Consider the following 6,044-nt stretch of genomic DNA (forward strand, 5'->3'; position numbering starts at 1 on the left):
GGTGGTGGATTAAATACGTGACAATGAATTAGTGTCACAGATAGGGAGAGATTTGGGGAGAAGGGGATAGTAAGTTCTGAACTAGCTCCAGAACAGCCCTCTTACTGACCAACTGGACCCACCCCATGGTTAAAAGCAGGGTTCAAGTCCTGCCTCTGTACCTCCTGGCTGTGCGCTTTGTGCTCTGAGCTCGTTCCCTTCCCTGTAAAATGGGAATAAGAATAGAATCTATCTCAGTGGTGTTGCAAGGAGCACATTAGAAGTTTGGCACGGTGCCTGGCACATCAGCTCCATCAAAAGTGAGTTGTCGATGTTATCATCATGATCACCATAGGTGTCCATCCTTGTCTCCTGACCCTCCCATCCCCCTAGCGCATTCTCCACCATCCCCTCCCTTCTCGCCTCCCAACCCATGCTTGACCCACACCCACTAGTGCCTGGAATTTTCCAGGCTGAGGTCACCGGGGACCTCCTCCTTGCAGAACCCTTTCCTCTCTGGACCTCTCCATGGCATGTGACCCTGGCATCCCTTCCTGCTTCTTAAAAGTCCCTCTCCGACTTCCATGATGTGAACTCTCCAGCTTCTCTGGACAGCCTTCTGGCCCTCTCAGTCTGGGTCCCACCAGCCCAGACTCTGCTGATCCAGACACAAAACAATCGACTGCCTACCGAGCATCGCCACCCTGTGTGCCACAAGCACCCAATGTCAGCATGTCCAAAGCGGTTCCTTACCAGCTCCACCCCCACCCTCACTCCCGGGGTCTATCAGTGAGTACTCAGATAAGCGCCATCCACCAAATCCCCAAGCTGCTCCTCTGGGAGTCATCCCCTCGCTCTTGCCCTGCCAAGTAGTCCCAGTCCTGGTCTTAACATCCCACCTTCTTGACATCCTCATCCCTAGCACCCCACTCATCCCCTCTGCTCAGACCATCTTCTCTCAGCAGGGCCCTTAAAAGTCTCCTACCACTTGCTATTCAAGTGTGCTCTTTGGATCAACAACACAGCATCACCTGGGAGCTTGTTAAAAATGATGGATTTCAGACCCCCACCTCAGACCTACTGAATCAGAATCTGCATTTTAACAAGACCCCCCTGGGGAGCGCTGCATTTTAAAGGTTGAGAATTGCTATCCTAACTAATCTCCCAACCTTCAGCCTCCCCCCAACCCTAACCAACCCCAGATTTGACAAGCAATGTTTGCACCTCTTAAAAGCCCTTAGTGACTCCCCACTGCCCTTGGGATTAAGTCCAAACTCCTTAGCAAAATATCCAAGGTCCCCTTAATCTAGTGTTTGCTTTAAGGTTACTCCTCTAACCCTCCTTTCTGCTCTCTTGCCACACCTACCACCCTGTGGCTGCCACAAGGCACAAACTTCAGTACACACTTTGCTGGTTCCTACCTCTGTGCCTTTGAACATGCTGTCCACCTGCCTGGAATGTTCTTATCTGCCTGTACCCACTTGGTCCCAGCTGAGACCTTCTCTGACTCCCTAAACATAATTACTTCCTTCCTGCCTGTGTTAGCACTGTTCTGAGCACTAGCATGGCTCTTATATCCTTGAATTGAAGTTATTTCTCTATATGTCGGTAACTCCCACCATCCTGGGTGCTATCCGTGTCTCTCCTATGGCCCATCCGTGAAGATTCAATGAAGTGTTTGCTGAAAGACTGCATAATACAGCGTTTTCAACTTTTGTTGTGACAGCAATTACAACAGGAGGAATGGAGATTAGACTTCAGGAGGAACTGGTGGAAAAGGGGAACATAGCAGGGCAAATATGCTATTCATCTGTCATCTCTCAGCCTGGAAACTTCCCAGGAGCAAAGTCATCAACCACAAAACGTTAACTGCAAGATTTTCAAGATCCGGTCACCCAACCAAATGCCAAAGAGGGCAAGTGCTTTGCCCAAGGTCACACAGCTGGCTAGGGGTAGGGCTGGGACTAGATTCCAGGTAGCTCTGGGACAAGACTGGGCAGATGGCTACTTCAGCCCATGAACCTCTTCCTTTCCTATCCATCTTAGCTCCCTAAAGGAAGTTCCCTTATGCCTTAATGTAATCAAAGGGACTACCTGGGCTCACTCACAGCTCTTAAGGCACCCATTGTGATCTTGGCTGGCTGGAGCTGCCAAAGCCCTGACGATTGGAAGAGGGCATCCAATTATCCCCACGTTCCAGATTGGCAAACTGAGGTAGCCAGACTGTGCGTCACACTGCCAGCTATTGGCAGAGGCAGGATTTGACACTAAGTACTGTGCTGTTCCCGTAGGAAGATCTGAAAAGCCAAAAATCCCACCATGCAGAGTCACTATTTACAATAATCATGACGGCTGGCCTCCTAATGCCTGGGGAATCCCCTCACTCCCACCAGTTCCCCTTTAAGTCGAGCTTCTTTCCCTCTTGCACAGGATGTCTGACTTAGGAAAGAACCAGTACACCCGCCCTCGCACCCCAGGCAGGCCTGCTGGAGAGACCACCGCAGGGACATAACCTTTGACGGGGAAATCACCCTTCCCTGAGCCGGGCACTTGACAGTGTCACTGTTGACATCAACCCTAAGGTTGGCAGTACCGTCCACATTCCGAGATGGGGGAATTGAGGGTCGCAGAGTAGGAATTACTAACCGATGGTCAAAGCCAGTAAGTGGCTAGGCTGAGTCTTGAACCCACGTCTCTCTGACTCTGGCGTTTCTCTTCCTATTCCGCCACGCCAGGCTCTCCTACCCGGCAGGAAACCACCTGAAGCCTCTTACAGACTGGGTTACCTAGAGAAAGTAACTTAACCTCTCTGAACGCCCCAAGGTCAGAAGCTTTGCTTTGGGGAAAGAAAGCAAGACGCAAACAAATGGCAAACCCGCGGGCGCCGGCGCAGTTCTTTCCAGGAGCCCGGGGCTTTCTAATCCGGAGGGCGCGCCCCCAGCCTCCGGGACCCGCGAAACCAAGCGCCGGGCCGGCTAGCAGAAGCGAAACCTCAACACTCTTCAGCCTCCCCCGCTCGGTTCTGGGAACCAGCGCGCCAGGCTTCGTGGAAACGCGCGCGGCAGCCGCCGCCTCGGGCCCCGGGACCGCCCCGACCACAGCCCGTAGTCCCGGGCCGGGAGGTGCGGGGGCCGGCGCGGTCGGGCCCGAGCAGCAGCGCGACGCGCGCTTCCGCCCCGCTCAGCTCCGGCGGCGGCCGCGGCGGCCCCACAATCCCCTTCTGGCTCCGGGGACGGGCGGGGCGGGGCGGGGCGGGGCGGGCCGAGCGGGCGGAAATAATTTTCTGTTTGGTCCTCTCTGCCCCAGTCCCTTAGCCGCGGGACGCGCGAGTCGGGCAAGGATGCCGGAGGCGGGAAGCGGGAGCGGGAACGCGCTGCCCTGGCACGCTTAGAGGGGCGGGCGGAGCGGGGGAGAGCAGGGATTGAGGGCCTACTGTGTGCCTTAGCGCTTTCCAAAAGGATTTTCGTTAGATCTTCACTACGGCACTTGCCAGAGGGAGTTAACGTCCCATTTAAGAGGGACAAGCGGAGCCTGAGAGGTGAAGTCACTTGCCGAAAACTGCACAGGCAAGATCAGCGTGACACCCCAAATCAGTGCTCAGTTACGCCGAGAAGAGCAAGACGAACTTGAACCACTTGTTGGCTGAGTCCCGCTCTTGCTTTTTTTGTGTGTGTGTGTGGATAAGCACATAGTAGGTTCTCAGGAAAATATTGGAAGACCAGGAATAAGCTTTACAGCTCAGCCCTCGGAGTACCCGCCGCGAACCCAGCCCACCCAACCCGCGCAGCACCGGGTTTCCCCAAACCTCGGAAGGGAGCGTTTACTTTGGGCGGACATCCCAGTTAAACAGAGGCATTTGACCAACACGTGGTGGCGGAGCCCCAGCCCTAGCCGAGGACAGACTGGGTTCAAGTCCCCGCTCTGCTGCTTTCAGGCTGTGTGACTTTGGGCAAGTCACTTCATCCTCCAGAACCTCAGCTAATCTATTTATAAAATGGGATATTAACACCCATCCCAAAGGGTTATGGGAAGGATTAAACGAAACAGTGTTCCTAATACACTTACTAAACGCACAAGTATCATCGCGCGTTCACCTCACAATCTTGGGGCAGTACACCCGCACCGGCTGAGAACCGGAGACAAAGCCTCCGCCGCCCCAGTCCCACGTCGCCCACCCCTGGATGTAGGGACCGATGGGCCTTCGAGTGACCCTCGTCCGGCGAAACCCAAAACTTCGGCCACTTCGGCCGCGGTCGGTCCCAAAACCAAATACTCAAATATTCCGAAACTGGTGCATGCGTAGGGCTGACATTTTTGCGTTTAATTTTCTTGAAGTTTTATTCTTGTCAGGAAAAGTAATTCGTTCGAAACTCCTAAGTGAGACTTCTCGTCTGTTCCTTAACTTTTCGTATGAGCGAAGTTCACAAAGCAGACCAAGATACGGGCACTTGGCAGTCCTCTCAGGGATCCCGGTCCTCTGGCCGGCACCGACAATCCTCGGGCTCTCGGCCCCCTCCCCCAGGCACGGAAGCCGCAGAGACAGGCCTCCTCCCCGCCGCGCCCGTTTAGACAGAGCTTCTACGTCCTGGCAGCCCTCCGGGATTCTCTGGTCCCTTGCCGGAGTGAGGGGAGCTGGAGGGCTGCAGTCCAGAGCTCAGCTTCCCCGACCTCCCCAAACGCCAGTGTCGCTGGGATTAGGGAGTAAATCCCTGACGCCAAAGACCAGGTCAAGGACAAGTTCTCCCCCGTCATACTCCCCCCCCATCCTGGGCGGGAATTCATCCCCCCCCCCTCCTTCCCGGATGAAAGGTACTAAATAGACGCGAAGGGAGGGGTGGCGGCGGGTCCCGGCCCCTTGATGTTCCGGTTGAACAGGTGCTGGTGAAAAGGAGGCGGTCCCGGCGGAAGAGTCGGCCAGGGGGGCAGTGCGCCGAAGTGGGGGCAGCCTCCTCCCACCCTCACAGTCCCCTTGCCGGTCTTCCCCTCTCCTCTCCCTCTGCCCCTCCCCCGCAGGAAGCGTTCCCGGGCGCGAGGTCTTTGAAGTGTCGCTGAAGCCCTCAGGGCTGCCTTCTCCCCTCCGCCACCCCACCTCCCGCTGAGGGAGTGTGACCTTTGGTCCCTGAGGGCGTCCGCCCCGCTTTAGGAAGGGGGGGTCAGATTGCGTCCCACTGGCCCACTCCGGTCTTGGGATAAAGCCATCGGGCTGACGCCCCTCACTTCTTCCCAGACCCAATTTCAGGGTCTTTAGTCCTTTGGGGGTGCTGTGTGTGAGTTTATGTTCTGTGTTTGTGTGCGTGCCTAGAGGTCAAGTGTAACTGTGCTGTTTGCGGGCACTTCCGTAATCGTGGGTCTCTAACTGGCGTGGTTCTCTAAGCGTGCCTGCGGGGCCGGACCTGGGGTTTGTGTCTCTCTGGAAGAGTCAGGTGGTGTGGCCGGATGAGGCTGGGGGTGCCTCGGTGTGCCTCTAAGGGGTGCGAGTCCCTGTGCGCGCGCGTCTGAGTCTATAAGCTGGATCGGAAGCTCCCTGAGGGCAGGAATCAATACCTGTTTTGTTCACTGCTCTATCCCAGCGGCTGCAGATAGTAAGCATTCAATAAATATTTGTGTAATGAACAAATGTCTGCATGTGAAAGTGTCTACCCTCCAGAGGGGCCTCCGAGGAAAGACCCCACGAGCGGCCACCCAAAGTGCACCGCCCCCCCCGCCCCAGACACGGAAGGGCGAGCGGCCCACGTAGCTCCCGTTCGTTCTAGCGCCCCTTCCTCTGATCTCCACCTCGGAGTTTCCTTGGAGTTGAAGAGCAGAGACGAAGCCCTGGGCGGAGGGGCATGGAGAATTGGAGAACCGGGGCCGAGACGGAAGGGCAGGCGGAGCGAGAGCTCAGGAGCAACCACCGAGAGCCACCGAAAGAAAAAGAAAGAGGGAAAATACGCGCGGAGCGAGCGAGCGAAAAGCTCCCTACCAAGCCAGGCTTTGTTCCCTGAACCTAAGACTTTACCCGGCGGCGGGCGGCGGGCGGGCCGGGAGCGAGCGGAGGCGCGCGGCCATGGCTGCCGCGGCGGGGC

Source organism: Neomonachus schauinslandi, chromosome 15, assembly GCF_002201575.2.
Source record: "Neomonachus schauinslandi chromosome 15, ASM220157v2, whole genome shotgun sequence".
In the NCBI taxonomy this organism is placed as follows: Eukaryota; Metazoa; Chordata; class Mammalia; order Carnivora; family Phocidae; genus Neomonachus; species Neomonachus schauinslandi.